General features: G+C 42.7%; 1 protein-coding gene across 6 annotated transcripts in view; it reads right to left on the bottom strand.

The window, feature by feature from the left end:
* The window catches only part of PTPRT (protein tyrosine phosphatase receptor type T), a 1,142,918-nt gene that overhangs the window by 127,298 nt on the left and 1,000,533 nt on the right, over positions 1-15,087 (bottom strand). The window lies entirely within an intron of this gene.

Raw genomic sequence — 15,087 nt, 5'->3', positions numbered from 1 at the left:
ACGGAGGCTTGTCTTTCTCAGGAACTGAGCTCATCAAAAACCCACCAAATAATAGTAGAGTGAAGCAGGGGCTGGTGGTTGGAGGTGGATAAGTGTGCAGGTTAGTTTCACAGCTCAAAAGAAGGAAATTTACAACTGAATTGATGCAACCTTATTCCCACGGGAATAAAAGACCCTCAGAACCAGACAGATATTATCATAATATAACCATTATAATAATAATAGTGTAGAGCAGTGCTTCTCAAACTTTGGTGTACATCTGAATCACCTGAAGAGTCAAAAAAAAATACACACACACACACACACACACACACACACACACACACACAGAGGCTCAGGATCATTGAAGTAGGACAGGACCTAGAATTCTACATGGCCATCAAGTTCCCCAAGTTATTCTGACACCAACCACTGGAGGTTAAAAACATCAGCTTTGGTGTCAGACAGACTCAGGTTCATAGCTTACCTCTGCTGCCTGCCAACTAGCTGCAAGACCCAGGGCAAATTTCTTACTCTAAATCCTGAACTATTCTTCTGTATACTGTGGCAGATGACAGGACTAACCTCATAGGGTTGTGAGGATTAAATGAGATAATGCATAAAATACACAGAGCACAGTGCCTTACACATAGTGGACACTCGGCGCCTAGCAGTTGCTATTCTTGTTTTTTCTACTATTGCCAGTAGATCCAACTATATTCCAATGTTCGAATTCCCTCCCCAACAGCCCCACTGTGGGATCCCATCTCTCCCTGAATTCTTTCAAATGATGTAGACTTTGACCTCACTCAGGAACTAAAAGGTTAAAAAGTTTTTTTCCATGGATTTAAAATCTATGTCCTTTAAATTTTAACTGGATAGGTCTTAGATATATCATTAGCGATACAAAAATATGACTAACTCCTCTTGCATATAAGAGTTATTCAAATATTTCTAAAAAGCGAGCATGGTCCCTCTTTTTCCAACATATATGCATTGAAATATAGCTGTTATAGACCTATCACATGAAAAGGTATAGGTTAAACAGCAGATATCTTGAGAGTAAATTCCTCCAAGTCTCTTACTCCATCCTTCACAAGAGTAGGCTTCAAATTCAATTTTGGTCATTCCTGTCTCAACACACAAAAAGGGATGTCCCAGAGAGGTCAAATCCAGCTCAATACAGGGAATAATTTTCCAAGGTTGAGCCTCACTGATCACGAAACAGATAGTTTCAAGAGATAACAATCTCCCAGCCAAAGGAAGTATAAAAGGAAAGGATAAACCTCAACTTAGGCTGGGAACAGTGGCTCATGCCTGTAATCCCAGCACGTTGGGAGGCTGAGCAGGGCAGATCACTTGAGCCCAGGAATTGAGACCAGCTTGGGCAACATGGTGAAACCCCATCTCTACAAAAATTAGCCAGGTGTGGTGGTGCACACCTGTGCTACTCAGCAGACTGAGGTGGGAAGATCACTTGAGCCCAGGAGGCAGAGGCTGCAGTGAGCCGAGATCACACCTCTGCACTCCAGTCTGGGTGACAGAGTGAGACCTTGTCAAACAAACAAACAAACAAACAAACAAAAAACAGAGAAGAAAAGAAAAACCCAAACCTCAACTTAGAAGTGTTTTAGAGGAGTTCACATAGGACAAATTCCAGTTTGATAGCATCCTCCTTGAAACATGAATCTCATGATCTAGGTGTAGACTTCACAGAAGAATGACAGATGGCATACTCAAATGAGGACAATTTGAGGAAGGTTTATTTATAAAAGGTCTGCTGATAAAGGTGACAAGTGTATAGGGACCCACAATATACTAGTGCATCAATAGGAGAGCTGTTTATTACCTATGGGACCAGAGGAACAAATAGAGGAAGCAGTAACCAGAGCCCCAAAGAAGAGAGCTGTGAAGAGGAGGCACCCTGAACAGAAGCAGCGGCTTTCTCTTGAAAGGCCCAGCCAGTCATAGACAACCTCACAGGAAGAGAACCAGAGGCAAAAAAAAAATAATGCCCTGACTACACCTTATGCCCTTCCTTTGGTCCCCTGTGGCAGCTCTCACTAGCTGAACCCAACAAGTCAGAAGTGGCAAGTGATCTTTTTGACAGACATCATACAGAATGCACTCTGGAAGCAGAGAGCATAGTAGAGAAGGGTGGAGAGGGGAACTGGATCCAGGATTCCCAACCAAAAAGAGAAAAGTTGCATGTGTGTGTGTGTGTGTGTGTTTTTCTTTTAGACAGTGTCTTATTCTGTTGCCTACACTGGAGTGCAGTGGTGTGATCTCGGCTCACTGCAGCCTCTGCCTCTCAGGCTCAAGTAATTCTCATGCCTCAGCCTCCAGAGTAGCTGGGACTACAGGTGTCTGCCACCGCATCCAGCTAATTTTTTGTATTTTAGTAGAGACGGGGTTTTACCATATTGCCCAGGGTGGTCTTGAACTCCTGAGCTCAGGCAATCCGCCTGCATTGGCCTCCCAAAGTGCTAGGATTACAGGTGTGGGCCACCGTGCCCGGCTGAGAAAAGTTTCTTTATACTCCTCCTTTTGGCCATAATTTGAAGAAACATGTAGCCTAAAATGGAATTCTTCATTCACTAATTTTTTTTTTTTTTTAAGCTGGCTTGGGGAAAGAAAGGCACTCAGGAAGAGGAATGCATCTTTTGGTTATAATGCTTTGGCCACAGGCACACTGTTCTACCACTGAAACGATTCCAGGCAGATATACAACAAGAAATGAAGCATTGGATCGGTCAGACAATTAGACAGGGGCGGGGGAATGCCAACAAGAGAAAAATGAGCAATTCCGCTGCTGATGACATTTCGAAATTTTATTCTTCATTTATTATCAAAAAGGAGTGTGTTTAAAAATGTATATGTGACCTTCTTAATCATAAATTTGAAAAGATATATAGCAGATTCTTTGCTTCTATCTGAGCTCTGCTCACATTGCCCCAGCAGGAAATAAAAGGAAATCTGATAAGAGAGTTAACTTTAAAACTATAAATGAGTATGTTTCGGAGGCTTTGATATTTCCTTGGGGGCAGAACTCTCAACCAATCTCATTCCATTCAGGGTAAGGTAATATGGAAAGGGTTGTCTTAGGCACAGATCATTGGTTTTCAAAGGAATCATAATAATAATAAAAGCCTTGCTGCTTTTATGAAAAATGGTACTTTATACAAATGTTTGGGTAGCTCTGAACACCTGTATTTAAAAAAGAAAAACTAAGCATCCCCAAAACACATATTTAAAAATTGGAAAGCTAACTGAATTGTAAAAATATCAGATATATTACATCCTTAGTATTTAAAGCTGATGGCTGACTCTGTATGTTCATGGTGATAATAATGTTATATAATCATTTTAATGTATGGACAGATGTTTTGGCAATTGGCAAAGACAGCTACAAGGTGGAAATGGAGGGGGTATTTGTGGAAGGAAACAAAACACAAAACCACAGTTTGGGGATCTATATCTATTCTTTCAGAATTCTGAATTTAAGTGTTAAAAAGACCTCTCAGTAACACAGAAAAATTGACATTCATCTCCATAGCCAAATAATTTAATTTACTACCCCATTATTTTTTTCTCTCAACAAAAGAGAAACCCAAATCTGTGAACAGGGCAGACAAGACCCTTAAACTAAGGACCGGGCTTCAACTCAGTCTTATTCTCTACACACAACCTTATCCTCCCCTTTCAGAAAACATCAACTACCTCCTCCCACGACACTATTTCTCAATACTCCATATTCCTTGATGTGTCCCTCTTCTTCTCCACTGGTCACCTCCTCTTTATCCTCCAAGGCTCAATGTAAGTGTCACATCTCCTCTGAGGTTTCTCCCTGCTCTTCTACATAGAATTATAATTTTCTCCTCTTGCTTGACTCATCCATTGAACATGTACATGTATGAGTCTCTGCTAAATGCTAGAAGATCATGTCTTCTTGACCTTAATCCTCATGGAACATGAAGAGTAATGGCAAAGACAGGCATTAAACAGATAAATACAGAGACAAAAATCGCAAAGATGATGAACACCAAGAAGAAATACCTGTTGCTATGTAAGAGCTAGAACCTGGTTTGAACCCTGGCAGCAGATCAGGGAGGGTTTTGGTGCCATGTTAGCTACGTACTTGTTGAGTCAAATTGCAGTGATTCAACTCTTTCACCTACTACGACAAGAACCTCTTGGGAGAAGGGCTTTTGACTCTTTGCACCTACTCCAATTTCTTGCTGAGTGTCTGGCACATGGCTCAATAAATTTGTTGCACAAATTTATACTTAAAAGTCTGCAATTTGAAGTGTAGAAAAGATGGTCCTCTTACTCCGAACACAAATTATAACCACTTTAAAAGTAGATACTTGCAAAGAAAGAGAAGGAAACGCCTGCATAAAATTGGCTGGTGACCTGGAATATTCGTAACTAGAAATATTTTGGGTGGTAACTTAGCATTTCCTTCTTGGAATGTTTGCAGAATTAACAAAATGTTCATGGAAGTCAGAGATTCCCCCCGCAGAGCCCACAAAACAGCTGCAGCTATAGCACGTTGAAGAAGAAAAAAAAAATCTCATGCAATAGTCACATGACTCACGGGATGATCATATAATTCATGGAATTCTCAGAGCCTTCAAAACTCAAGTACTTATGATCTTCTGAACTGAGGATTTTTTTCTCTAGTTGCTCTGAGATTTTTGCCAACTGGGTCACACAATTTCGCCAGCAGGGGGTACCAAAAGCTGATAAAAAGAGAGTATGCATAAGCCTGTTTATTCCTTTGCAGTAACATTTCCAAAGCTGAAGACTGTTTTAAGACACAGCAATCCAAAGTTTACTGCTTCTGACAGGTGAGGACGAGGTGACGCGGCCATAGCTCTTGGCATTTTTCCTTCTAACGGATCACTTTGAGCTCTCTCTGACCTTCGCTTGTTAGCTGAGTGAGGGGTAGGTGGCAGGGGATGTGCCCAGGATGGACCATGAGTCCTGTGATTTGTTCTGAGTGCCACTCTTTACAAGGGATACTGGCAGGTAGAATGGCTCACGGGAGAGGAATGAAGAGCTGTTAAAAGTGTGGAAATCATGCTACGAGAGGAGGAGTGCGTGAAACATCCAGGGACATTTCTCACGGAGAGGGAATACAAAGTAACGTTCTCTTCATGCATCTGATGGTTGGGTGTCTATGGTCCCAGGGGCAGAATGAGAACCAGGTTGGCTTGATACAACGAAGGAATTTTTTCTTTTTTTTTTTTTTATTATACTTTAAGTTTTAGGGTACATGTGCACAACGTGCAGGTTTGTTACATATGTATACATGTGCCATGTTGGTCTGTTGTGGGGTCGGGGGAGGGGGGAGGGATAGCATTAGGAGATATACCTAATGTTTAATGACGAGTTAATGGGTGCAGCACACCAACATGGCACAACGAAGGAATTTCTAGCAAAGTAGAACTGCTTAGGTCTCTTTTGGAAGCAGCTAATGCCTGAATTCCCCTCCCCCATTTTTCTGGTTTAGCAACCTTCTCTTCACCTTTTAAGGCCCAACTCAAATGCCCCCTACTCTTAGAAGTCTTTGCCTCCTTCCCAAAGTTAGAAGTTCCCTCTTCTTTGCTCATTAACTTGTTGGACAAATAGTTAATGAGCAAGTACTTCGAATCTGTGGCTGTTAGAAGGAAGGAGATGATGATATGAAAAACAAGACAGGAATCCTGCCCTGTTTGGCTTTTGCAAGTACTGAGCTCCCAGCTATTGGAGAAGTTCAAGTAGAGATGGGGAAACCACTTAGAAAAGAGGTGGTGGAGGATCCCAGGATTTGGACTCCGCAAAACCCTTGACTCTCTTCTGGGCTAGGAACAGGACCACCCAGCCAACTGGTGAGGGCAGGAGTCTACAGGGTTCCACCTAGAGTTTTTCCCTGAATGTGGGAGCCATGCCCACTCTCCTGGGGAGACACTGATCAGACACTCTTCCTCTTCCCCATAGGGCTCCTCCTCTGGGCCATCCTCCATTGCAATCTCCAGACAAACTTTCCTGAGAAACCATGAAGATTGAAATCCTGGAGTCAGAGATCTCAGCCATAGGAAGTGGACCAAAAAAAAAAAAAAAAAAAAATACTCAAGTGAGGCCCTGCTTCTACTAAAAGCTGGTATTGTCCTCTTTGAATCCAGGATGCTCTGCTGGCATGACTAGATCTCAGCTTAAAGTTACACATCGCAACTGTAAGGGAACTGCAGCATCTTCTCATTTCATAGACAAGACACTGAGGCCTGGACAGAGTAGTCCCTTAGCTAAGATGCACAGCATGTAGGATGCAAGCCCTGCTTTCTGCCTGCCAGCTCAGTAATGTGGACACCTGCTCCACATTCCTCCATGCTTCTTCTAGGGATTTGCCCTTCCAGATTAGAAGGGCAAATTCAGTCTGTGGTACACATGATTCCAGTGTCTTACAAATGCAGCAAAACTTTATTCATCTATGCCCCCACTGACTCACAATTACTGTAATTGAGGCAAAGGCTGAGCTACATCACATAAGAATCAATAGTATAAATAGGGATATGGATGTGTGTAGCATTTAAAGGAGAATGCACTGTTTTCCCTCATATCAGGAGGCAGGACTGCATAGCAGTTAATATACTGGCTTTGGTGCCAGACAGCCTGGCATCAAAATCTGGCTCCATGTCAGACTAGCTGTGCGAGCTCTTGCAAGTAACTGAGCCCTCTGCATGCCAGTTTCCTCCTGCCTGTAAAACACGGATTATAGTAATACTTCCCCCGTAAGACTGTTGGGAGGATTGAATGGTATGTTGCTGATAAACCACTTTGTCCAAAGTATGCACACAGTAAGCATTCAATAAGTGCTCTCTGGTATGATCATATTTTAAACACAAAAAAGTCCATGTTAGTTTAAATAACCTCATTATTTATTAAATGTGAATACTTTAAAGTGGATGCCCTGAATAATGGCTTTTCTTTAAAAACCTCCATTGATGCATTCTAGAGTCATGCTTTTCAGCTTTGGCTGAGCAAATCATTTGGGGAGCTTTAAAAATTACCAGTGAGATTCTAATTTAATTGGTCTGGGGTGCAGCCTGGGCATCTGGGTGTTCAGAAGCTTTCCAGGTGATTATAATGTGCCACTAAGCTTGAGCACCACCAATACAGAACAGCTGTTTTCCAAGTGTGGTTTCCCTGGACTAGCAGCATCCGCTTCACCTGGGGATGTATTAGCAATGCAACTTCACTGGCCCCACCCTGACCTACTGAATCAGAAACTCTACGTGATCAGCAAGCCCTCCAAGCAATTCTACTGCATGCCAAAGTTTGAGAACCACCGAAGTAGGTGGGCCCACTCTTCAGCAGGTCTGAATTAGTAAAGTTTCATTCTTGAAAGTGGAACACTAGAAGGTAGGAGACCCAGGTGCCGGGTCCAGATCTCCAAATATCTCATTGAGTTGCCATGAACACTCCCTTTCCCCTCTCTGTGTATTGATTTCATTATAGGGGGAGAGTTGGCATCTAAGAATCATGGCAATAACTGATGCTTTTAAAATGATTGTTAAGGATTGATCTGTGTTCCACTCACCCACTCTCTGGCCACAAAAGATATGTTGAAGTCCTAATCCATAGTACCTGTCAATGTTACCTTATTTGGAAATAGGGTCTTTGCAGATGTAATCAAGTTAAAATGAGGTCACTAGGGTGGCTCCGATTCCCAGATGACTGATGTCCTTACAAGGAGAGGGAAATTTGGACAGAAGTGCACTGGAAGAATGCCACATGACAACAAACGCAGAGATGGGAGTGATAAGTCATAAGCCGAGGAACACGGAGGACTGGTGGGCACCACCAGCTACCAGGAAGAGGCATGGCACCATTCTACTTAGAGTCTCAGAGGGAGCCTGACCCCTCCAACACCTTGATTTTGGATTTATAGCTTCTAAAATTATGAGAGAACAAACTTTGGTTAAGTCATCTAGTTTGTGAGACATTGGTACAGTAGCCTGAGGAAACTAATAAAATGACCATAAGTCCTAAATTAATGTTATTTGTTTAATAAATATTATAGAGTACTTATTCCATGCCAGCCACTATTCAAGGCCTTTATAAACAGGGTATTAAGTTCTTTAATTCTGCTACAACACCGTGAGGCCAGGAGTATTATTAGTTCCATTTTACAGATAAAAGAATTGAGGCAGAGAGAGTTGAAATAACCATGGAAAGCCACCCAGGCTTTCAGAGGCAGAGCTAGGATTCAAACCCTGGCAGTCAGGCTTTTAAATGTTCTCTAAGATTCCCTATTATGTCATGCTAAGGCAAAAAGCCACCACATATCTCCCCTTGTCCTAAAGCTTTCTCAGCTGCCTCCCTTTCTCCCCAGGCAAACACACACTCACATATACGCACACATATGCATAGACACCTGCGGCCAGAAAAGTCTCACTCACAACCACTCATGTCCTGCAGGCAATGAGCATCCTGTCTGCTCACTGCCTCTGTTGGGTACCAATTCTGGGGCATAGCTGGTGGGTCCTTTCCCTCCTGCCCCATCACCCTCATCGAGGGCTTGTGAATCCACCAGCATGGCAAAGTTACAGAAGCAGCAGCAGCAGCAACAGCAGCAGCAACAGATGTCATGACAATTTGAAAGGCCAAAGGACTTGGTCTTTTACTTCCATTCCTTTGCTGTCTTGCTGTCCATGTCTGTGCCTCTACCTATCTATCTCTGCTTCTTCATTCTGCCTGTGGCTACCTCTCTGGCCTGGATGGGCTCTCCTACCAATCACACTCTTTCCACTTAGGCAATAGTCAGACCCTGTTGGACCATTCTCTGGATCCAGCAGTGAAATCAGAGCAGCAGAAGGCCTGAAACACAGGTGAGGCCCTCCTCCCTCTGGGTACATGGCCACACTGGCCTCTGGGCCCTAAAGCAGAGCCTAGGAACAGCATTGACTTTGGAGCCATGCTGCCTAGACTGAAATCCTGGCTCCATGATTTATTAGCTGTATAGTCTTGGGCAATTACTAAACCTCCCTATAATTCAGTTTCCTCATCTGTCAAATAGGGATAATTATAATGAATTCTCTTAGCAATGTTTTGAGGTAGATACTAACTTATAATTATGAAAGTACTTAACTGGGATCTGTCACCTACCAAATAAGCTCTACATAAGCATTTGTTACATAATAGGTGATAAGAAGGAAAAAAGTGCTTCAAAGCAGAGTGTGACCAGAATTCATGGTTCAGACAATGGGAGCTTCGCTGAATGAATGCTGTCTGAGCGCTGAAGCCCTGGGTTGGGGAGATGGCCCCTCTGTTCTTGGTGTTGCAGAAATACCATGGGCTCTGGCCCTGGACTGACTTTGCTCCAAACAGTGGTGAAATCATTATCAAGTCTCCATTTCTATGACTCTGTGAGACTCAGTTTCCTCGTCTATAGAATAGAATTTAACATACCCTAATTTGCAGAGTTACTGTGATGATTAGAAATGATAAATGATGACAGTTCTCTAGCATGGTCTTTGGCATATAAAGATATTCAACAAATGCTAGTTCTTTTTTATCCTCCTTCCTTGCCCCAGCAATCTGCATGACTTTTTCCTTGCTTTAATTTTTAATTTTATGTTTGATCTGCTTCCCAAGATGAGCACTCTAGGGAACCAAGGTGACTAATTTTTCCTCTCAGTAGTTTCATCTTGCTCTATCCATATCCTGCTCATACGACTCGAAATCAAACCAGACAGTGGGGCAGATGCTCTTCCCCTATTCATGCTTTGACCTTCAGTTTCACATCATTAAAAGTTCAAAAGATTATAAATCATGCTGCTGTAAAGACACATGCACACGTTATGTTTATTGTGGCACTATTCACAATAGCAAAGACTTGGAACCAACCCAAATGTCCAACAATGATAGACTGGATTAAGAAAATGTGGCACATATACACCATGCAATACTATGTAGCCATAAAAAATGATGAGTTCATGTCCTCTGTAGGGACACGGATTAAACTGGAAACCATCATTCTCAGCAAACTATCGCAAGGACAAAAAACCAAACACTGCATGTTCTCACTCATAGGTGGGAATTGAACAATGAGGACACATGGACATGGGAAGGGGAACATTACACTCTGGGGACTGTTGTGGGGTGGGAGGAAGGGGGAGGGATAGCATTAGGAGACATACCTAATGCTAAATGATGAGTTAAGGGGTGCAGCACACCAACATGGCACATGTATACATATGTAACAAACCTGCACATTGTGCACATGTACCCTAAAACTTAAAGTATAATAATAATGAAATTTAAAAAAAAGTTGTAGAATCTTGGATTCTCTGGCTGGGAAGTCCCTCCCAGACATTTTCCCACCCTAGCTAGGAGACTCCTTGCAGCACCCCCAAGCCAGTAGGTATCTAGCCCCCGACTGCCGAATTCCAGCAACCCAAACTCATCACCTCTATGGGCAGCTCTTTAACAGGACTGCAGTTCCCTACATAGGGCCATTCCTTGCCGAGCTGAGGCTGAGCTGAACTCTGTCTCCTGAAGGCCTCACCCTTTGGATGCTCCTCCTCGGTCTGTCTGCTATATCCCAACAAAGCCTGTATGTGGATAGATGATGACCATGAATTCTTCAAGCTTTATCCCAAGCAACCGCTTCCAAGCAGTGTCTCCTGGTTGCTGAGGCTCTATGGCTATCTCCCTACAGCTGAGTGAACCTCCTTCTCCGTTCCACACTCACATGCCCACATCTCTTCTCAGATCTCAAACCAGGACTCCAGGGTGATCTCCCTCTCACCAGATCACAACTGCCTCCTCTCACCCCGACCCCATCTTAGACCTTCAGTTGCCAACTAGAAACATCTCATTTTTGCTGAATGGCTAACTCACAGGGCTATTGCCCTGCTAGACTATAACCACAGGGACAACAACCTTGTTGGCCTTGTTCACTACCAATTCCCCAGGGCCTTACATAGATTTTGGAACAAGCAGGTATCTTGTAAAGATCTGTTGAATTAACGTATTAAGAGATGATCACAAGTCCTTCAAATCCCATTCAAATCATCACTTCTTCCAGGAAGCCTTTACTGATCTCTCCCTGATAGGGTAGGCCTTGCTTCTGTTTTGTATCCCAGTCATTTGCCTATCTTGTCTTCACTTTTCACTATAATCAATGTACAAAATATACATATTTGCATATTGTATTTGTATTTCCTTTAGCGCATAGTTTAGCACTTCCCACAATGTTGTAAAAGCTTTAAACATGTTTATGGAATGAATGAATAAATTGAGTGACACTTTCCATTCCTTTATTGTTGCACTGTCCCATATTTGAGCTTCCCCGTGTCTACAACTTGACCCTTTTCATCAATTTCTGCACCAAATTTCTGTACTTAAGCAGGGTCCTACTTACTATTCTACAAGTTGGCTTTCTTCTGCAGGTAGTGCATGGCAATGATTCTCAGACTTGAGTGTGCATCAGAATCACCTTGTTAAGCAGGCATTGTTGGTCTCCATCATCAGAGTTTCTGATTTGGTAAATCTGGGGTAAGTGCAAAAACTTTTCATTTCCAAGTTCCTAGGAGATGCTAGGTTCTATATTTTGAGAACTACTGGTCTATGGAATGCCATCCTCTACCCAGAGGGGATCACATACCATTTATCTTCCATCTTTTCTTCATCAGTCAGCTCAAACGTTACATCCAGGCTGGGCTCAGTGCTCATGCCTGTAATCCCAGCACTTTAGAAGGCTGAGGCGGGTGGATCACCTGAGGACAGGAGTTCGAGACCAGCCTGGCCAACATGGCGAAACCCCATCTCTGCTAAAATACAAAAATTAGCTGGGTGTGATGGAGGGTGCCTGTAATCCCAGCTACTTGGGAGGCTGAGGCATGAGAATTGCTTGAACCTGGGAGGCGGAGGTTGGAGTGAGCTGGGATCACACCAATGCACTCCAGCCTTGGGGACAGAGTGAGACTCTGTCTCAAAACACACACACACACACACACACAACATTACATCCATCCCCCACTGCACCCCAAAACTGTAGATGGGCATAAGACCGTCTATCCTTTAATCCACAATTCCCATTTTTCTAGAATTTTATCCTAAGGAAATAATAAGAAGGTAAATATACATGTATCATATAGGTACCACTGGAAACACAGCTTCCTCTATGCCAGGATTTCTCAACCTCAGCGCTGTTGGTATTTTGGGCCAGATAATTATTTGCTATGTATGTGTAGGGGAATTACCTAGTGCACTGTAGGATGCTTAGTAGCATCCTCCTTGGTTTCTACCCTCTAGATGCCAGTAGTTCCCCCTACTCCCAGGCATGTCAATAAAAATGTCTCTAGACATTGCAAAATGGTTTTCTTTTTGGGTGGGCAGAATTGCCTCTACTACTGGCATAGTTAGGTAAATGTAATAGTTTAACATTTAGCAGATACTACCATGTGCTTAGTATTTTAAACATAGCTCCAATTTTCACAACACTAACAAGGTAGTGATTATTTCTTTTGTTTTATAGGTGAGGAATTCAGGGCCCAGAAGGGTTAATCCTAAACTCGTAAAACAGGTAAAGGGAACAAGTGGGATTTGAGCCCAGCTCTTCAGCCTGCTGAGAGCATGCCCTCCACCTCACCCAACTTGGCTGCCTTTCTTTAATAGCAAACGATTGGTTAAAGCCTCGTAAATGTCTAACAATAGGGAACTGGTTCAGTAAATTATAGTGCATCCCCTGGATGGAATATTATGCAGCAATTAAAATGATGGAGGGCCATTAAAAATGAAAACCATGTAACGACATGGAAAAATGCTAACTGGATTACATTAAGTTAAAAAAATACTAGAAAATAAAAATGTGTCTACGTTGTGATTATAACGATGAGGAAGTATATCTATGTGAGGATGGCTTGTGTTAGATTGAGGATATTAAGGATAATTTTCCTTCCTTCTTTGATATCCATTATTGTTATCAGAGTGTCTTCATGATCCTAATTTCTAAGTAGTAGCAGAGTAATGATAAGATTCAAGATGTTAGGTTTGCCCTAGGCCCTTCTTCCACCTGAATTAGAAAGAACACTTCTCTAAACTCTGACTACAGCAAGGGGTTGATTTACCCGACTTTCCCTCCTATTAGCACTGTTGCGTGTATGTTTGTTTGTGACCCCAGGCCAGTCTCCTTGCACTGACCAGCTTCTCCCAAGCACAGAAAGCTGGAAGTGTAGAAGGAAACAACTCTGAAGGCATTGTGTGAATCACTCTGGGAGCCAGGGCTATTAGGAACATACAGTCTTAGAGTAGCAGATGCATCTCTCTGTCACAGGGTACTGAGTGGTGCACTGTCTCATGCATTATGCATCGAGTGGCCTGGCACCCTGGCCCGGCTGTGTGGGACAAGTCTTGCAAAAGAAACATCTGATGAACTGATTGGAATGTCAAAATGTCATTAAGGATAAATTAATGGATGTGTTACTTTGGCTGTAAGAGGCAGTGCCAGCAAGACAACAGACAGCCGGTGGGCTGTTCTCCAGCCCAAGACAGACGGCGTTTGCAATGGAGATTCATGGTCTTTATGCACCGTGAGGTGCTTTGCAGGGAGAAGAATAAACAGAAATGCTCCAGCACTTAAGCGCCATAAAATCACAAGCATGAGATAAATTAATTAGCGTACACTAGGAAGGCGGCTGGTCTGTCTGCGCTCCTGGGGAAAGCTAGAATGGATGGCACTGGGTTAGAGATGACGGGTCCCTACACCAGCCTCCTAAAGAAAAGCAATTGAATTTAATGTGCAATCATAAACTGCCACTGATGGAAAGATAAGTCTGGTTGATGTTTGTTTTTTCAGGAATACTATTTCTGCCTACTGCTTCAAACGCTTTGTGTCTGTGGGTCAAGTATCTGAGAGGACTGGGGAGACCTGGGAACTTATTCTGCTTATAACGCCATGTGGGGTATGAAGGGTGTTATAATCTCAATACATAGAGCAACTCTCAGGGAAGTCTGACTCCCCCTGTGCCTTTCTAGATAGGGGGTGGTCCATTCTTCTGTGATAGGAGGCTCACCGCTTCCCTTTCAACCTGACCCAGAGTTAGATATGCATTGTTAGAGAGTTCTTCTTTAGACTTCCCTAGCCTCTTCCTCCTTATAACTTAACAACAACAAAGACAAGAAGGAGAATAGCTAATGCTTACTGAGTGCTTGCTGGGTGCCAGGCACTGGGATCTGGTCAAGTTACAATGTTATCATGTATTATCTCCATTTTGCAGTGTAGGAAAAAGAAGACCAGAGGGTGTGAGAGACGTGCTGAAGATTGCACAGGTAGTATATGGTAGGGTAAGGCAAAGATCCAAACCTGGGGCTGCCTGAGGCCAGTGCTTGACATCTTAACTATCACATGGTTCTAAGTCCTGTAACTATCATTAATTGGATGGAGCCTGGCTTTTAGAGCAATACAGAATATGACAAGGCAAGACAGATGAGAACTCACATGTAGCACATATTGGGCACTGCTAAGTACCTGGCCTGGGTCAGCCTAACACATCGTTCATGCAGTAGCCTTTTTTGAGTAAGGAAATTATTTCCCCATCTGAGATATCTATTTTCTTATCTTAAAAAAAAAAAGTTATATACATTTTTTTTTCAACATACAAAAATCGGTTTCACTTCTGTGTATTTATAATGAACAATTAGAATCTGAATTTTCATAAATAGTACGATTTACAGTAGCACCCAAAAAAGAAACATTCAGATATAAATCCACCAAAATACACATGGGACCTACATGACAAAAACTATAAAATGGTGATGAAAGAAATCAAAGAAGATCCAATCAAAGGAAGAGACATACATATTCCTAAGCTGGAAGACTCAGTATTGTTAAGAGGTTGCTTCTCACCAAATTGATCTACAGATTCAATGCAAACCCAGTCGAAACTCAGCAGGATATTAACAAGCTTGCAGATATCAACAAGCTAAAATGCCATTGTACGAACAGGGAGGCAGGTTGTGATGGGTCATGCCTGTAATCCCAGCGCTTTGGGAAGCTGAGGCAGGAGGATTGCTTGAAGCCAGCTGTTCAAGACCAGCCTAGGCAACATACTGACACCC

Source organism: Symphalangus syndactylus, chromosome 24, assembly GCF_028878055.3.
Source record: "Symphalangus syndactylus isolate Jambi chromosome 24, NHGRI_mSymSyn1-v2.1_pri, whole genome shotgun sequence".
NCBI classification, from domain to species: Eukaryota; Metazoa; Chordata; class Mammalia; order Primates; family Hylobatidae; genus Symphalangus; species Symphalangus syndactylus.
This window is presented reverse-complemented; position numbering and strand designations above follow the sequence as displayed.